Below are 20,112 nucleotides of genomic sequence, written 5' to 3'. Positions count from 1 at the left end.
CTGATGGTATAGTACAGTGGTGCCTTGCTTAAGGATGATAATCCGTTCCAGGAAAATCGCTGTTAAGCGAAAACCTCGTAAAGTAAAATTAAAAAACCCATTGAAACGCATTGAAAACTGTTCAATGCGTCCCAATGGGCTAAAAACTCACCGTCCAGCGAAGATCCTCCATACAGCGACCGTTTTCGGTGCCTGTATAGCAGGGAATCCATCCCTAAGCACAGTGGGGAGCCATTTTAAGCACCCGGTGGCCATTTTGAAAACCCGACGATCATCTGTTTTTGATCGTTGTAAAGCGAAAATCGGTTCCCAACGCAGGGAACCGATCATCGCTAAGCAAAATTCCCCCATTTAGACCATCGTTTTAAAGCGGATCGTCATAAAGCGGATTAAAACATCATTGTAAAGCAGATTCAAGTCAAGTGGGCCTTAGAAAGCCTGGCTAACAACAAGGCCAGTGGAGGTGATGGCATTCCAGTTGAACTATTTAAAATCTTGAAAGATGATGCTGTTAAGGTGCTACATTCAATATGCCAGCAAGTTTGGAAAACTCAACAGTGGCCAGAGGATTGGAAAAGATCAGTCTACATCCCAATCCCAAAGAAAGGCAGTGCCAAAGAATGCTCCAACTACCGTACAATTGCACTCATTTCGCACGCTAGCAAGGTTATGCTCAAAATCCTACAAGGTAGGCTTCAGCAGTATGTGGACCGAGAACTCCCAGAAGTACAAGCTGGATTCCGAAGAGGCAGAGGAACTCGAGACCAAATTGCTAACTTGCGCTGGATTATGGAGAAAGCCAGAGAGTTCCAGAAAAATATCTACTTCTGCTTCATTGACTATGCGAAAGCCTTTGACTGTGTGGACCACAGCAAACTATGGCAAGTTCTTAAAGAAATGGGAGTGCCTGACCACTTTATCTGTCTCCTGAGAAACCTATATGTGGGACAGGAAGCAACAGTTAGAACTGGTCATGGAACAACTGAGTGGTTCAAAATTGGGAAAGGAGTACGGCAAGGCTGTATATTGTCCCCCAGCTTATTTAACTTATATGCAGAATACATCATGCGGAAGGCTGGACTGGAAGAAACCCAAGCCGGAATTAAGATTGCCGGAAGAAATATCAACAACCTCCGATATGCAGATGATACCACTCTGATGGCAGAAAGTGAGGAGGAATTAAAGAACCTTGTAATGAGAGTGAAAGAGGAGAGTGCAAAAAAACGGTCTGAAACTCAACATCAAAAAAACTAAGATCATGGCCACTGGTCCCATCACCTCCTGGGAAATAGAAGGGGAAGATATGGAGGCAGTGTCAAATTTTATCTTCCTGGGCTCCATGCTCACTGCAGATGGAGACAGCAGCCCTGAAATTAAAAGGCGCCTTCTTCTTGGGAGGAAAGCGATGACAAATCTGGACAGCATCTTGAAAAGCAGAGACATCACCTTGCCAACAAAAGTCCGAATAGTCAAAGCTATGGTTTTTCCTGTCGTGATGTATGGAAGTGAGAGCTGGACCATAAAGAAAGCAGACCGCCGAAGAATTGATGCCTTTGAATTGTGGTGCTGGAGGGGCTCTTGAGAATCCCCTGGACTGCAAGGAGAACAAACCTATCAGTTCTAAAGGAAATCAACCCTGAGTGCTCACTGGAAGGACAGATCCTGAAGCTGAGGCTCCAGTACTTTGGCCATCTAATGAGAAGAAAAGACTCCCTGGAAAAGACCTTGATGTTGGGAAAGTGTGATGGCAACAGGAGAAGGGGACGACCGAGGATGAGATGGCTGGACAGTGTCTGCGTAGCAACCAACATGAACCTGACACAACTCCGGGAGGCAGTAGAAGACAGGAGGGCCTGGCGTGCTCTGGTCCATGGGGTCACGAAGAGTCGGACACGACTAAACGACTAAACACACACACACACAAAGCAGATTCGTCATAATGCAGGGTAATCGTTAAGCGGGGCACAACTGTATTACTAGCTGACAATGCAGGTGGTTTGTAAAGGTTACTCTAGAATGTCAATGAAGTTAATAAAGTCTAAAAATGAATGTTAAGAAAACACAAGTATGTGTTAATCAGTGAAAAACAACACTCCAAGAAAAAAAATCCAAGATGAAAGTATGGAAGTTGTTAGCAAAGTCTCTTGGACTTAGGTTGAATGAGCTGTTTAATAATAGCCACACATCATGCATGTCAGAACACAGGTGAACACGTATGTCATCTTACAGAACAAGGTCCATAAGGTGAAAATTTTAATATGCAACAGAAACTTACAACTGGATATGAGAACACACATTGTACAGTTTTAATGTATATCAAAGAATAGTAATCTTTAATAGAGATGACTATACTATAAAAAGATATATTAAAAAGATTGAAAAAGATGAAAGCATCTGAAGTGTGGATTTCCTGAAAGCTGCAAAGCAGCAACCACCCAGGATTGAGAAGATGATCAAGAAATAAATACTAATAGGAATGATAAATGCTGAGAAACCATAAAATGTTTAAGATGTGGGAGAAAACTAGAAGATTTTATATGGTGAGAATGAACTGTTAAACCTGATCATACAAGATAAAATAAACGGGAAAAGAAATGCAGCAAGGAGAAAAGCCTTTTCACTGAATAATACTGGAGGGTGGTTTGGATGCCACAAAGCCTCATTGATTAAGGTAGCCACATTAAGGGCGGTACAGCCATGATGGCATCCAGCTGCCAATAGGACAGCAACAAGAAGGGCTGTGTTCATAAACAAAGCGGTGTGGGGGAGGAGAGAACATTGTTATTTAAATAGGGTTGTCGATTCCAGGGCTGGCTAGATAGCTCAAGGAGTTAGAAAGGAGAAGCCAGAGGTTGAGAGTTCAAGTCCACAGTTTGCCACCAGGGAGAAGGGTCAGCCTATGCAGCCTTGGGCAAGCTGCACTGTCCCAGGGGACCCCCAGAAGAAGGAAATGGTAAGCCACTCCAGAGTACTTTACACCTAGAAAACCCTGGAGAGGGTAACCGTAAGTCAGAATTGACTTGATAGTCTGTAATTATTATCATTATTAGAGATACAAATATCCTCCCACAGGTGCAGATAACGAGGGTCCAGCCCCCTGGGGCCAGACTGACCACACTGCTGCAAGGTCCACGGAGCCTTCCTATCTCTCCGTTGCTCGCGATGGGTTAGCCACTCTTCGACCTGGCAGAGAGGCTTGTCATCCCGCCTTCTGCCCAGAGTGGCTCATCCATTGTGAGCAACAGACCGATAGGAAGGCACTGCAGAGCTCACGGCAGCGGCAGAATCCCCCCCAGGGGGCCGGACCCTTGTTATCAGCACCTGTGGAGGGAGATATTCGTATCCATATAGGGAAACCCCCACCTCTCATCATTATCATTATCTGTCTCAGGACAGCCTTACTGTGGTGCCTTATGCAGTGGGGAACACTCAAAATGCAATGTGGTGTGGCATATGGTACAAGGATGACTGAACAGGGGGTGTCCTATTCCCAAATTACACACATGATTAGAATGCTTCCCAAAAGCTGCCTGTCATTTAGATTCATTACTGTTACCAACACAGTTTAATAGAATATACATGAGCTAGGAAAATTACTTTTTTTAAAATTATAACTCCCAGAATCCCTGAGGAAACATGGTCATTGGCTGGGGACCCTGGGAGCTGTAGTCCAGAAAATAACTGTCCCTCTGTGTGTGTGTGTGTGTGTGTGTGTGTGTGTGTGTGTGTGTGTGTGTGCGCACATGCACTTGCATCTGTGTGCCCACACACGCACGCGCACACACTTGTTCGGGTACACTGCCAAAGTGAGGATAAATCCAGCTGAGCAGTATCAAAGGGAATGGTGAGAAGGATCTCCAGGATCTGGTGCCAGGGGTTCTTTCCCTCACTTTGTTTTATTTTCCTTGCAATGCCAGAAAAATTACGTGTGCAACCTGGCCTGCTTAGCCAGAAAGCTATGCCACCCCACCCCACATAACCCCTTCTAAAACAGGGTGGAATCACTGAGAGTGTGTGTAAAATGTTGAATAAAGCTCCTGATCTCCAGCCTGTAGTTAGAGTCCTCCATCATGGTTAGCTGGATTTACTTCAAAATGCAGTGGCAGAAATGTTTAAAAAATTGGGAACACACTGGCAAATTTTACAAACACATAGCAAAATAAAACTCCATGTTCTCTATGTTTTTCAACTCTTGTAAGCCCTAAGTGACTGTAAGTCAAGATTTTTTTCCAAGAGTAAACGGAAATGTGCAATATTTATGGTGAGTTGTTTCAAGAAAAGTGTGCTGAATGATGAGGGCATGCACACATTTAATAGAGGGAGTGAAAATGATACATTTTCTTGTCCTAATTACAGCTCTGTCCTATATAGATTTACTCAGAAGTAAGTCTTAGTGATCTTGGTGAGGCTATTACCAGGTAGATGTGTACAGGATTGCAGTCTTAAGCACTCATCTTTCTCTTTGTCCCTGCAGAAGTCCCATGGAGCATATGTGGACAGTGGTGGCCCTTTGGACATTTCTGGACTGCAGCTCTGGCAATCCCTCACAACATGGCTGTGCTGGCTAGGGCTGATGGGAATTTTAGGTCAAAAACATACAGCGGGTCAATTACATTCACCCACCTTTGCCTTAGAAATTTCAAAGATGCTATTAGATCCAACACAAACAGCAGAACCCTTTTGATGTACAAATACACACACACACACACAGAGGCACATCTTGTCTATAAATGTCAACAGAGGAGAGGATATATTCCTCTTTCTACCTTCTGGTGCTCTGTCCCATTATCAAATCATCTGAGCTGGAACTGATTGTATAAACATTGGAATGAAAAACAATTTCATGGTGTGTGTGTGTGTGTGTGTGTGTGTGAGAGAGAGAGAGAGAGAGAGAGAGAGAGAAAGAGAGAGAGAGAGAGAGAGAGAGAGAGAGAGAGAGAATTCAAAATGTTTTCTATTTTGGAAGTTTCATTAGACATAAGAATTCATCTGACTTCATCCATTGCTGGCAACTATCTAATTTAATCTATTAATTGTTCGGGATGAAACCCTTCCTGGATAAAGAATGGCATTGGTTTTTGCAAATGGATTCAGCAGATTGTTGCTCTTGCAGCCTCACAGGCTGCCTTTAATCTTTCAGCAGGTGTCTCCAAAATTCCCATCTCACTAATGAGTTTTGAGAGAGAAATATTGTTAACCGTGCCTAAATTTACAGTCCCAGCTGTAAGTTAAAAAGATGTCAAGGCTCTACTGTGCCCACTCAAATACGCCTCCGCTTGGTGCACCAGGAAAGCCAAAGGTTTCCCAGTTCCAATAGAGAAAAACAACAACAGCAACAAAAATAGTGGAAACAAAAGTGCTACTGTAAGACATTTATGGGATAAACATTTAGAAGATAAAATATACGTATTTCTTGATTTGTTTTCAAAAGGACTATGCAAGAGAGGAAATAGTGCCCATGCCTGAGAGAACTGGAACAAAGACAAACAAAGACTGCTCAGCTTTCCAGATTTTTTAAATGCAGTTGCCAGCCATTTCTGGAACACTTGGTGCTTTAATTGCACTGGGATTTTGTCCTGTTCAGGATGAAAAGCTGAGACTAGTAGTGATAGTGAGAGATTAGTCTTTGCCTTACTGGCAAACTATTTATTTTATTTTAAATATTATAAATATTTTTACCCCACATTTCTCCTTAATCAGGACCCAAGATGGCTTACAGTAAGTAATACAAATGATAAAAAGGATCAAACAAATACCACACTAATATACCACACTAAAAAAGAACTGGTAGACAGCAGTAACACCAAAAACACATTCAAAGCAGTAGGACACAAGCGTCCATTCAAAAACCCCACTCAGCAACCCAGCCAGTCTCCTGGGCCAAATAGTATCCATCTGAAAGTTCCTAAAGAATCCAAATATGGAACTGCTGATCTTCCCTGCTTTAAGAAGTGGAAATTGGTCACTGTAACACTCATGTTCAAAAAGGGATATAGAAGGATATAGAAATTTTCTGTCCATTTACATTAACTTAAGTTCTGGGGAAATGAGGAAAAGTTTTATCAAACAACATTATCAAACAGATAGACTGGGATAGGCAACTGCTTTTAGATGTTTTTTTCAGCTGCAACTTCCATAGTCTTTCATTATTGGCTATCTTGGCTAGGAGTTATAGGCCAAGAACATCTGGAGGGTTACACTTCTGCCTGTGATACAGAAGAACAAATCTTGCAAAAAAGGAATAAGTATGGCTTCTACAAAGTGAAGTCCTGAAGGACGGTTATCCTGAGAGTGTTGAAAAGCATCTGAATAGGATGATCTGGTAGACAATGCATAGTTAGACTTCCAAAAGCTTTTGATTGCTGGTACCTGAGAGGGCACCAATAGAGTATATTGTGCTCGCAGCAGGATTCAGCACTCCATAAGCCAATTTAAAAAATAGGAGTGCCACAAACAAAAACTCATGACTATAACACTGGATCTTGGATCAGCATCAGATTTGGCACAGATGTGGCAGAAAGATTGTTCTTGCTCTGTGCCAAATTTGGGGGTGTTTGGACAAAAGGTTTTTGAGTTGTTATTTTCTTTTAAAACTGCACTTTTACCAAGTTTAGAAGCAAGAGGCCTGGAGCTCTCACCAATTTAAAACAGATCAAATCCATTGATAAGATAAAAATTTGCATACCTATAAAGAAAATAGTTAGTGCCTGCTCCTTTTTTTATTTCAAAGGAATTCAGCTATTAATGGCTGTAATTTACAGTTTCCAAGTATCAATTTTAAAGCAAAATAAACTATGACTTTCTGGGCTTTTTCTTACAACTTGCAAACATTCTGAACAGACTGAACAGACCCTGCCACTCAGAACACCTTTCAATGACTGTAAAAAAATGCATTTAACTCCTTACTGGCCAAACATTTTAAAGTCTTTCTTGTGAAAATATTTCTTTAAATAACATTGAAATGGAAAATAATATCCAGCAGCTCACTCACTTAAGCTGTGAAATTACTGGGGTTTTTTGTTTGGTTTTTTTTGTTTTTGTTTTTGTTTTTGTTTTTGTTTTTTGCTTAATGGCCGGGGATGATCTCAAAGCAGGTTTCTCAGAATCAAGTTTACTTGGTTTACTTGCAAGTGCGTTTACCGATTTTATTAACAAGTAAGTTTACCTAGTTTATTTGCAAGTAGAGAGACAGCAGCAACATCAGCTAAGGACAGCTACCCGCGAGCATGAGACGCCCCTCTGCAAGCATGACACACCCACCTGTGAGCGTGACACAGCCTTCTGCACATGCGACACGTCCACCCACAAGCGTGGGGGTGCCCCTGCCTCCTGCACTCAGAGCCCACACACCTCCAACCAATCCCAAAAAGGTTGGGGGCCACTCCTCTAAGGGAATGCCAGGCTCATTATGAGCTTGTCCAAGTATTTAGAAATTCAGGGCAGGCCCTCAGAATATAATATAACAATGATAATATATAATATCTCAAAAACATCAACAGTTTCAGAAGACCTCCTAACAAGCATGTGGGAGAGGGATGCTGTGGAACACACTCCCTCCTGCATTGCATTCTTTTCCCACTCAGAATAATTTTAAGAAGTGAGTAAAAAGACATATTTTTAGAATGGCATATGATGTCCAGCCTGCCCTGTTGTGTTGTTTGAAATCTGTATCCTTTGTTGATCTTAATGGTTTTTAATGTATTTGCTTAATCTTAATGGTTTTACAGTACGACTTATTTCATATGATTCTATGGGGTTTTTAAAAGTTAAATGTAGTTTTATCTGTTTTTATTCTTTTCAAATGTCTGCAAGCCACCCTGAGCACCATCCTCTAAGGGAAAGGTGAAGTAGAAATTTGATAGATAGATGGACAAGCAGGCAGGCAAGCGCTGAAATGAGCAAGAGAGAAAGAGAAAGGGAGAAGGAAAAGAGCAAGAAATCATGCATGCCTAGCACATGTGCGAATGCATCCAAACAACCACCTATTCTTACAAGCACAAAGGAGCATAATTTTGCAACTGGCCAAACGTTTTCCAAATTCAAAACACATGCCATAAACCTAAAATGTTTGGGAGCCCTGGAACAAAAAGATGTGAATATCCAATGTTATGTCCTGCTGTGCACAGGATTTGCACCAATGGTTCCTGGGTGTGTGGTTTCTGGAGATATCTGAGACTATACAGTGGAAAAGCTGCACAATGATAAACAGGGCAGGTTTTCCATATATCCCTGGCTCCATGGGGATTATGGCAGAGGACCCTTTCACCTTGCTGGTGGCAATTGTCACGGGGCCTTGCAAATGGGTGTTTGTGCCAAATATGCATATTCTGTAATCACGCAGAAGGCCTCTGATTCACACCTGGTGGCCTACATATGCTTGCCCCAGTAGTGTCAGCCAATGTTTGCTGTTGGCATAGGAATGCTGGCCTAAATCGGCCTCCAAAATGCCTTAGCTCTTCACTAGGTACAGCTCACTCTTTCTGTTTTATTCCTCAATACCAGAATTGAGAAAAGGACATACTCAATTTCTAGTCTGGGTTCCCATAACATATTTTCTCAGCTTCCAGTGAAATCCTGGACGTCTCTTTTTCTGGCAGCCTGTCCCAGTATCTGAAAAACAGGCTGTTCTCTGTCTGCTTCCATACATTGGTTTTGACACTATCCTGGAATCGGAACACAGGACAGAGTGCTTGCCTTTCCTGCAGATGTTACAGGCTCGGCAGTGCTGACAGCACTAACAAGTGGTGTGCTTGACAAAGAGCTAAACTGACCAGCCTGGTCCAAATTAAAAGGAAAGAGTGAGCCTTGTCTTTGGCTTGCATCACCAGAAGGGGTTTTGAGGTCACTTCCCTGCTTTTGAGCTGATGGTTTTTCTTTTTCGTTACCATATTAATCAAAAGGCACAGCAATAGTCAAAAGAAACTCTGGTCTTGCCAGGTCTTACCATTCATAATCTACTGCACTGCCAAATCCCTTTCACAGGAGAGCCCTTGAGATTATGGCAGGGTAACTGGCCAAGCAATAACAAAGCCAGCATAATAGCATTTGCTCCTTCTCTCAGGCCACAATACCCAGTTACAGAAAAAAATAGCTTTCGGATTCATTCTTTTCCAGGGAATGGCAAGGAATGTGTAATTAGAATAGCATTAAATGCTGGATTGCACAGTAACAGATAAGCAGTTACGGTGTAATTAAACAACAGTGACATATTAGAACCTTCCTCCCCTAGGTTAAAGCAACAGCAATTCAAGCTGCCTCCAATAGTGTGTGAGCAGGTTCTAGATAAGCAAAGAGGAGAGCATTTGCTCTTAACAAAACTCCTGGTTTCTTATGGGATGTGCGCTGCTGCAGTATAATCCATACTGAATTGGTAGCAATGGGGTGCCGAACTCCTGCTCATCCACTGGGATGCTTTGAAGAAGGTGTTGAAAATAGCTTTAGCCATTGTCTGTCATCACTTTCTGTTTGCCTGGGCATCCGTCACGGGAAGCTCCCCTTTCAAAAACAGCATCACCCAGGCTGTTTCAATGCCCAACCCTTGCCTGCCTCAAGAACAGGAAAGCCTTGCTGCCTCAGCAAAGGCCATTTCAAAGCAGAATCCTGCTTTTCTATAGTCGTGGTCAACCAGATGCCGATGGGAAGACCATAAGCAGCCAATGAGGACAACCAGCCATTTCCCACCATAACATCCTGGACAGCTGCCCCTCAGCCTGGAGATAATATACTGTCTCTAGAACTAGTAGATTCTTATATCCTTAACCTCTGAAAATTGGCCTAGTGCCTTTTGAAATCTATGTTGACAGCTATCACCACATCTTGAAGGCATTCTATAATTTAGCAACACTTTGCATGTCAATATATTTACTTGCCGTATCTTTAAGAATGAAGGTCAGCTTTAAAAATATTTTATGTAATCAGTACTTTCTTTTGTCTGTCTTGAATTCATCACTGGATAATTCTGGTAAAAATATATTTCTATCCACTTTCTCTGCATTTGAGCATGTATTTAGATACTGCTACCATGTCCTCCCTTACTCACTTAGTGTCAAAATGAAATAGCCTCAAACATTCCTTCCATCTTTATTTTCAAGGACAGTTATTAAAGAGATAGCCATGCAGGCATCTGTTTTCACAAATACCCACCCTCATAGTAATAACTGACTACTGTATTTTTCCATTCATAAGATGACCCGATGTATAAGACAACCCCCCTTTTCTAACCCCAAATTAGAAAATTTGTTCCCTGCTTTTCCCTTCTTTTTGCTAAGCCATGGACAGAGCTGAGCAAAAGGAAGGGAAAAGCAGGGCTCAAAGGGCTCCCTTTGACTGCCGCTTCTCCTTGCCTTTTGCAAAGCCATGGGGCTTAGCAAAAAGGAAGGGAAGGCTGCCTTTGGGTAAAGGCTGCACAATCGCAGCCCTTTGATCCTGAAGCCCTTTCATGGCTGCTTTACCCAGGATCATGTGATTGTGCAGCCCTTTCACGGCTGCGTTACCCACTTCCTAAGCCCCGCAGGGCTTAGGAAGTGGATAAAGCAGCCATGAAATTGCTTCAGGATCAAAGGGCTCTGATCATGCAGCCCTTTCATAGCTGCGTTACCTGAAGGGAGCCTTCCCTTTCTTTTTGCTAAGCCCTGTGGCTTCGCAGAAGGCAGGGAAAAGCAGCTGCCTTCCGTGTATAAAAGAACCCTCAATTTTTGTCTAATTATTTAAGGGGAAAGTATCATTTTATACACGGAAAAATACAGTATATCACCCACTACCTGGAGACTGTAACTCTCCAGTCTACCAGGGCGAAGATACTGGTTTTTTTTTTTCTCAAATGGGGTTCTCAAACACTATTTTAATGGACCAGGGTACCAGCTTCCTGAGCCGGACATTGAAGGAAATGTGGGCCCTACTATGCATAAAACCCCTCTGCACTTCAGTCTGGCACCTGCATGAAAATGGCCTGGTGCAGCAGTTTAACAAAACCCTAAAGGTAATGCTGCGCGAGATGGTGAAGGGCCACCCCACCCAGCAGCACCACATGTTAATCCTGTTAATATTTGCCATAGGAGAGGTGCCCTGAGCATCCCTAGGTGTTTCTGCTGCTATACGGATGACAACCCCGTATAGCAGGGGTTGATTTGTTTTCTTGATTTGTTCTGAGAACACTGGGATTCCAGGGAACATCCTGCCTGAAGCACAATCAGACAGGTGCTAGAGATGCACGAGCATGTTCAGACTGCCTCAGATTTAGGTCAATGGCATTTGCGAGAAGCACAGACCTCCCAGAAATGCCCATACAACACTCAGGCACAACCACACAAGTTTGCCCTAGGGCAAAAGGTTCTCTTGCTTTTGCGCTCAGAAATGGCCAAACTCTTTGCCCAATGGCAAGGACCCTATGTAGTTGTCAGCAGGGTAGGCCCAGCAGACTACGAGGTCTGTGTTCTGGATTGTCATAGACCCACCCAGATCTTCCAACCTTTTAAAGGAATGGCAGGACAAGGAGGTTCTTAGGAGTGGCAGAAGATGCTGACTTTGAGCTTGAAGCCAGGCTGGTCTCCTCTCATGTAGCGACTTATGGGACTTCACTGAATCATTGGGGCCCAATCATTGGAGCCCCAGAAGAAACAGCAGTTGAGAACTAGAACAGGAGTTCTCAGATGTTCTGTCCCACAAGCCATGGCATACAGATATGGTGGAACATTGTATTACGACCAACCTACAGGTGGTGATGTGCTTGGCCACTCAGTCTTGGCCTCAACACCTCAAGCAAGTCAAACTGGACCTGAGGGTTATTGAACCTTCAACCAGTCCTTGGCAAAGTCACCTGGTCTTGGTTCCTAAACCAGATGGTCGTGTCCAGTTCTGTATTGACCTCCAACCGGTAAATGGGGTGTGGAATTTTGATGCCTTCCCTATGCCTCATGTGGACAAGTATATTGAGAGCTTAGAAAAGGCCACGTACCCTGTTTCTGCGAAAATAAGACCTAATCTGAAAATAAGTCCTAGTATGATTTTTCAGGATGCTTGGAATATAAACACTACCCCAAAATAAGCCCCAGTTAAGCGAAACTCTGCCCTCCACTATTGTGCAGCAACCAGAAGAAGATGATATGACTATAAAATAAAACATTCCCTGAAAATAAGCCCTAATATGTTTTTGGAGCAAAGATTAATATAAGACCCTGTCTTATTTTCAGGGAAACATGGTACATGTTCTCTCTAGATCTAAATAAGGAATATTGGCAGATAGCTTTCAGCATCCCTCTAGGGCAGTGGTGGCAAACCTTTTTGGGCTTGCATGCCCAAACTGGGGGAAAAAACAGTGGGTGGTGTGCTGTGGTGGGTGGGGAGATCCTGGGTGCTGCTAGAGACAAAACAGGCAAGCAGCTGGTCCCTGGCCCTCCCATCTTGAGTCCTGGTTCTCCAACTGCCATACTCAGTCTGATCACTGCCTCCACTCCCTGCGCCCACCCATCTCACAAAGCAGTTTCTGCCTGGCCTTCGGTCATGCTACTCAGGAGGGGTGTGTGTACGAATGAATGTTCCTCCTGTCAGATACCAAGGATTAGGGGTTGTGACAATGGAAGGGCTGTGTGTCTCCTGCCTGCAAAACACTGGCAGTTTTCCTTAAGAGACATCCTGAACAAGTTGGACTTATGAACTTTGGAATGAAGTAACTCCCTGGTGCCCATAAAACTGTGTTGACCCTTGGACTAGGGGTCCAAGGGGTCAACACATTGCAGGAGCTGGACCCAGCTGTGGACGTGTCTTCTACCTGCACAGAGGTGCCTGAGCCCACAAGGACTTCTTTAGTCCCCAGCTCAGCAGAGCCTGGGTCTGACAAGAGCAGTGTTGCACCTGGCCCGGAGGGGCCCAGTCCTGCTAAGGATGTTTCAGTTAGCAGTCCAGGAGGTCCTGGGTCTGCAAAGGCCTACGTGCCCTCTGCCTGTTGGGGCCTGGGTCTGCCAAAGCATATGTCTGTTCAGGGTCAAGCCAGACTCAATTCTGTAAAAGACTTTTGGTGCAAGTTGCATTCTCCCTTCCGCTGTGTTATTAAAGCTCAGCAAAGGCGCACCCTCACATCATGGGAGAGGCAACTCAGATCCCATTAATGTATATGTAATGTATATGTAAATTGAGGAATTATTGTCCTAATATACAGTGGTGACTCGCTAGACAGTTACCCCGCATGACAGTTTTTTCGCTAGACATTGACTTTTTGCGATCGCTATAATGATTCGCAAAACAGTGATTCCTATGGGGGAATTTCGCTGGACAATGTTTGGTTACTGGTTCGCAAACCGATTTTCACTAGGCAACGATTTTGACAGTTCCCTCTGCGCTCGCAAAACGGGTGTTTTTGAGACCTAAGCTTCGCAAGAGCTATTTAACAGCTGATTGGCAGTTCGCAAAGCGGCTTTCCTATGGCCAATCTTCGCTAGACAACGACGATTCTTCCCCATTGGAAACAGGTTTCAATGCATTCCAATAGGGAAATGCTTTTCGCTAGACAATGATTTCGCTAAACAGTGATTTCAGTGGAACGGATTATCATCGTCTAGCGAGGCACCACTGTATATCATTTTACTCTTACTTAAACTGAATCACACATGTCTGTTCAATGCACATTCTCTCAGTTTGAAGTAACTCTTCCAGAGTTCTTTACCATCTAATTTTTACTTATAGCATCTATAAGTTGCTCAAAATCAACAGTTTAAAAATAACTGTGTTCAGGAGCCAGACACTTTGAAATGATGTGCTACAGCCAAAGCATCAAGAAAGGAAATTTTGACTGACATAAGGAAGAACATCCTGACAGTAAGACCTGTTCTACTGCACTGAGGTGTGAAGGATTCTCCTTCAATGGAGGGTTTGAAGCAGAGATTGGGTGGCTGTTTATCAGGTATGCTTTAGCTTGGATTTCCTGCTTCAGCAGGGCTTAGGCTCAATGACCCTTGGGAAAAAGTGAAAAAGAGTTTAGTTCTTTCTCATTATCACATGTATCATCTGGAATTAAACTCTTTTTCACTTTTTCCACTCTTAGTTGTATGAGATGAACTTAAGAAGAAACTAGTTCTGCTCCGTCGTGTGGGGGGCACTCTCACAATTTGTTGAATAATAAGTCAGAAGACAAGAGATTTTGAAGATCTGGTCAGTTATTTCAAGGACTGTTTTACTCCAACTCCTCCATGAAGTAGAGGAACAATTTAAATTCTGAACAGAACCATGGAGGTCTGAGGAGACTGTATGAGTACTTGCAGTGGAATTGAGAAATCTTTCTTAGAATTGCAATTACGGTGCAACTCTGACACATATGCGAAGAGACAGGCTAGTCTGTGGAATTAATTATGAGAAAATTCAGACAACATACTGTTTGAAACACAGTTAACCCTTAATTCTGCTTTGCCCCTGGCTATGGGATCTGCAAATAACAGCGTACACCATTTAGAAGCCTAACTCCTGGGAAATGAGGATAGTGGGAATACATGATGATACAATGAATGACTATGTACCAAATTTCAGGAGCCTGGAACAGCCTCTTCAGATTAACTCAAGTACCAAAGGAGTCTGTCTATATAGGAAATGCAATCTCTCAGATAATTAGGCTTCATGATAGATTATATGGAAGAATCTTCTTCTTTGTCTGGGATAAAAAGAGAGATGGGGTTGAAAGGAATAATCATTGACATCCTGGGCATCAATGAACTAAAATGGACAGGAATGGGAGAATTCAATTCAGACAATTATCATATGTACTATTGTGGGCAAGAATCCCGTAGAAGAAATGGAGTAGCCCTCATGGTCAACAAAAGAGTGGGGAAAGCTGTACTGGGATACAATCTCAAAAATGATAGAATGATTTCAATACGAATCCAAGGCAGACCTTTCAACATCACAGCAATTCAAGTTTATGCACCAACCACCGATGCTGAAGAGGCTGAAATTGACAATTCTATGAAAACCTACAAAACTTTCTAGAACTGACACCAAAGAGAGATGTTCTTCTCTTTATAGGGGACTGGAATGCTAAAATAGGGAATCAAGAGATAAAAGGAACAACAGGTAAATTTGGCCTTGGAGTTCAAAACGAAGCAGGGCAAAGGCTAATAGACTTTTGTCAAGAGAACAAGCTGGTCATCACAAACACTCTTTTCCAACAACACAAGAGGCGACTCTATACATGGACGTTACCAAATGGGCAATACCGAAATCAGATTGATTCTCTGCAGCCAAAGATGGAGAAGCTCTACATAGTCAGCAAAAACAAGACCTGGAGCTGAATGTGGCTCTGATCATCAGCTCCTTATAGCAAAATATAACCTTAAGCTGAAGAAAGTAGGAAAAACCACTGGGCTCGTCAGGTATAATCTAAACCAAATCTCTTATGAATACACAGTGGAAGTGAAGAACAGATTTAAGGAACTAGATTTGGTGGACAGAGTGCCTGAAGAACTATGGATGGAGGCTTGTAACATTGTACAGGAGGCAGCAACCAAAACCATCCCAAAGAAAAGGAAATGCAAGAAAGCAAAGTGGCTGTCCAACAAGGCGTTACAAATAGCAGAGAAGAGAAGGGAAACAAAATGCAAGGGAGATAAGGAAAGTTACAGAAAATTGAATGTGAACTTTCAAAGAATAGCAAGGAGAGACAAGAGGGCCTTTTTAAATGAACAATGCAGAGAAATAGAGGAAAATAATAGAAAGGAAAAAAAACAGAGATCTGTTCAAGAAAATTGGAGATCTTAAAGGAACCTTTTGTGCAAAGATGGACATGATAAAGGACAAAATAGTAGAGACCTTACAGAAGCAGAAGACATCAAGAAGAGGTGGCAAGAATACACAGAGGAATTATAGCAGAAAGATCTGGATGTCCCATACAACCCAGATAATGTGGTTGCTGAGCCAAACATTCTGGAGAGTGAAGTCAAGTGGGCCTTAGAAAGCATGGCTAACAACAAGGCCAGTGGAGGTGCTGACATTCCAGTTGAACTATTTAAAATCTTAAATGATGGCACTGTTAAGGTGCTACACACAATATGCCAGCAAGTTTGGAAAACTCATCAGTGGCCAGAGGATTGGAAAAGATCAGTCTACAGCCCAATCCCAAAGAAGGGCAGTGCCAAAGAATGCTCAAACTACTGTACAATTGTACTCATTTCACACACATCAAGGTTGTGCTCAAAATCCTCCAAGGCAGGTTTCAGCAGTATGTGGACCAAGAAATCCCAGAAGTACAAGCTGGATTTCGAAGGGGCAGAGGAACTAGAGACCAAATTGCTAACGTGCTCTGGATTATGGAGAAAGCCAGAGAGTTCCAGAAAAACATCTACTTCTGCTTCATTGACTATGCAAAAGTCTATGACTATGTGGACCACAGCAAACTATGGAAAGTTCTTAAAGAAATGGGAGTGCCTGACCACCTTATCCATCTCCTGACAAACCTATATGTGGGACATGAAGCAACAGTTAGAACAGGATATGGAACAACTGATTGGTTCAAAATTGGGAAAGGAGTATGACAAGGCTGTGTATTGTCTCCCTGCTTATTAAACTTATATGCAGAATACATCATGTGAAAGTCTGGACTGGATGAATCCCAAGACGGAATTAAGATTGCCGGAAGAAATATCAACAACCTCCAATATGGAGATGATACCACTCTGATGGCAGAAAGTGAGGAGGACTTAGAACCTCCTGATGAGGGTGAAAGAGGAGAGCGCAAAAATGGTCTGAAGCTCAACATCAAAAAAACCAAGATCATAGCCACTGGTCCCATCACCACCTGGCAAATAGAAGCGGAAGAGATGGAGGCAGTGACAGATTTTACCCTCGCGGGCTCCATGATCACTGCAGATGGTGACAGCATCCACGAAATATTGGGAGGAAAGTGATGACAAACCAAGATAGTATCTTAAAAAGCAGAGACATCACTTTGCCGACAAAGGTCTGCATAGTCAAAGCTATGGTTTTTTTCAGTAGTGATGTATGGAAGTGAGAGCTGGACCATAAAGAAGTCTGACCACCAAAGAATTGATGCTTTTGAATTGTGGTACTGGAGGAGATTCTCGAGAGTCCCCTGGACTGCAAAGAGAACAAACCTATCCATTTTGAAGGAAATCAACCCTGAGTGCTCACTGGAAGGAGAGATCCTGAAGCTGGGGCTCCTATAGTTTGGCCATCTCATGAGAAGAGAAGACTCCTTGGAAAATACCTTGATGTTAGGAAAGTGTGAGGGCAAGAGGAGAAGGGGACAACAGAGGATGAGATGGTTGGACAGTGTCATCGAAGCAATCAACATGAAGTTGACACAACTCCAGGAGGCAGTGGAAGACAGGAGGGCCTGGCATACTCTAGTCCACAGGGTCACAAAGAGTCGGACATGACTTAACGACTAAACAACAACAACAACCTCAGTGTAGGATTTATTCTCAAATCCAAGTAGAGTATTTTCAGCTAGTATCACCTTAAAAGTGTTTCTAAACTATAATTTACATATGAAGTGGAAGCTATATATGACAGCTATATTTTTTATGTCTAGTCAACTCTCCTAGCTTATGCAGGTTTATTACATTTATTTATTGCTAAAGGATATAAAATGCATTTACTTTATTACCAAGACTCTAACCTTGTTTGTCCTCTGCTTTAATTCATTTAATATTTTATTCAGGAACATAGACTTTTCTGCCTTGATGAATTTACTTTTTAAATTTGCCACAGAAATATGTTGCAGTAATAACGTAACAATGCAAACCTGTCTACACTTTCTTGAGCGAAATTCTTCCATGCAACTTCTTTCAGAATTACCATGCACTTTTCCTGTTTAATTAGGATTTTAAAGTGTTCTGGTTGATAGTTTATGGAGGTGTTTTATGGTGTGACTATACATGTACTCCACAGTTTGAGGTGAGACTGGACATGCAAAATAAAATAAAGCCTCATTAAAAGTGCTACAAGACTTCTGATTTCTCTTGTGATTTTCTGTGTAATTTAACTCATCAAAGTGACTGTTGTGCCTGGTAAAAAACAGTCTGATGTTTTCACACAGAAAGACAAAAGTAAATTAAAATGGGAATGTTCTGGGGTGAGTAGGGGCAGTGGGGAGCAGACCACCTTTCCCCCTCTATTGTACTGGCCTTAAAATCAGTTTCTAGCTCTTCTACCTATGTTACTCTTCATTGGCATATTTCTTTGCATGATTTATTAGTTAAATGGAAAGCTAATTCAGTCTATTTTTCATTAGGCTTGGATCCTGAAGCATTATGGAAGAGTCTTAGTCACATGGCATTGAGAGAAACCATCCGAAGCATAGTATCATACAATGAATACAGGGCAATAAAGGTTAAAAAGAGTGGTATAGTGTCATTGAAGGTTGCTGATACAATAGCTAAACAAGGAAAATATTGGTTGTTGTGGGTTTTTCGGGCTCTCTGGCCGTGTTCTGAAGGTTGTTCTTCCTAACATTTCGCCAATCTCTGTGGCCGGCATCTTCAAAGGACAGCACTCTGTGCTCTGGTGTAGTTGGCTTGGGAGTGAAGTATTTATGGCTGTGAGATAGACTTTTGTCTTTTTCTGTAGATGGGTGTTTAGTGTGTCTTGTTCTGGGTGTATTGTTGTGATAAGGAGAAGAGATTATCTGTCACTGTGGTTGGTGGGTGTCATTAGCTGGTCTTTTGTATGTAGTGATCCCCTGTCTTGTGGCTGGGTAGAGTTCGTTGACCTTTTGCAAGCTGTATTTTTGTATATCCCTGGTGGGATATATTTAAAGGGAGAAGCTCAGATGGAAATCAGATACTGAATTTCCTACTCCATCCTATTGTGATTATCATTTCAATTCAGATTGTGTTGTGTGGAATAACAATGGTATAGTGTTACTGGATTAAGAAGAAGAATAAAGAATTTATATCCTGATTTCAACAACTGAAGAGTTAGATAAAAAATGCTAATCCAGTCAAACAAAATTTAACCAATTGCTGCCATATATATGTGTGTGTGTGAAGCTGAACTGATGGTGTATCTCCACCACTGAGCAGGATCAACTGTCATGCTGCCAGTTGGAATTGCTGTATATATTGTAAATATACTTTGGTGTCAGGAGAAGCTGCCTGTGTACCTGTGAGTTATTTGGACTGCCTGGACTGGATAAGACTCTTATCCATCTTATCCACCATCTCTTGGCTTAGTCTTCTTTTCACTGTGCCAACACTGCACAGGTGGGAAACAAATAGAACATCTTCAAACTGAGCTATGAAATTCTGGCACTAGCTGGGAATTAGTAGAGATGAGGGTCTAGGTTTTAAAGCCACCTCACATAAACAAATCCCATTTGCTCCTCTTTCAGCACCACTTGCTGGAGAAGGATTTGTCTCTCTGACCCAGGGCCAGAAGAAGCACAACCATGTGTTGAAACCTTGAGACTAAGCAATCCTAAGACACATCAACACCTTGAGCTGGAAACTAAGGAAGTCTCATGCCATCACAGGTTGGGCGTGGCTATCTAAGGGGCCTTCTGTTTCATTTATGAGCCTGTCCAGATATTAGCATCATAGGAGAGACCCCCTTAAAGTATAAATACTTTCATAGGCCTGATTAACAAGCACAAGGAAGAGAGGCTTCTCATGTTTGACTCTTAGGCTATGGATCACATCCCCTTCTAAGTAATTATCTGTTTCCACTGACTGATTTTAAGAAGCGAGTAAAAACACATCTTTTTAGACTAACATATGATATTTAACGAACTCTGGAGTGTGGTTTTTAACTAATATCTTTTGCCAGTTTTAACAGTTTTTAATGTATTTGCTTAATTTTAATAATTATTTACAGTGGCCTGGCTTATAATACCAGTGGCAGGAGTCAATAAGTCTAAGGATACAATCTTGTGCTCATTACCATTCAAGAAGTGACAACACATGAGGAAAAATCCCAGAAGGTAACTCTTTTTTTCATCAGTTAACCACTTCTCACCCAACACAGAGCAATTGTCGGGGCTGTTTTTCGACAAATGTGAATAGCACATGGGCCATCTATCCTTTTAAGAAACAACACAGAGGCAGCAAGTGTTATTTTGAGAACAGACAGAAATATATACAGTGGTGCCCCGCATAGCGAGGTTAATCCGTTCCG

At 42.3% G+C, this 20,112-nt stretch overlaps 2 protein-coding genes across 10 annotated transcripts in view; one reads left to right on the top strand and one right to left on the bottom strand.

Moving 5' to 3' along the window:
- TNR (tenascin R) overlaps positions 1-20,112 on the bottom strand; it is a 618,967-nt gene that overhangs the window by 394,264 nt on the left and 204,591 nt on the right. The gene's annotated exons all lie outside the window — the stretch shown is intronic.
- Positions 3,335-20,112, top strand: part of LOC144589109 (uncharacterized) — a 360,030-nt gene continuing 343,252 nt past the window's right edge. The window contains exon 1 of the mRNA XM_078393074.1: positions 3,335-6,524. The gene's annotated coding sequence lies outside the window, so the exon portion shown is untranslated. The remainder of the gene's footprint in view (positions 6,525-20,112) is intronic.

This window comes from Pogona vitticeps, chromosome 4, assembly GCF_051106095.1.
Source record: "Pogona vitticeps strain Pit_001003342236 chromosome 4, PviZW2.1, whole genome shotgun sequence".
Lineage (NCBI taxonomy): Eukaryota > Metazoa > Chordata > Lepidosauria > Squamata > Agamidae > Pogona > Pogona vitticeps.
The sequence above is the reverse complement of the archived record's forward strand: the minus strand, read 5'-3'. Positions and strand labels throughout refer to the sequence as shown.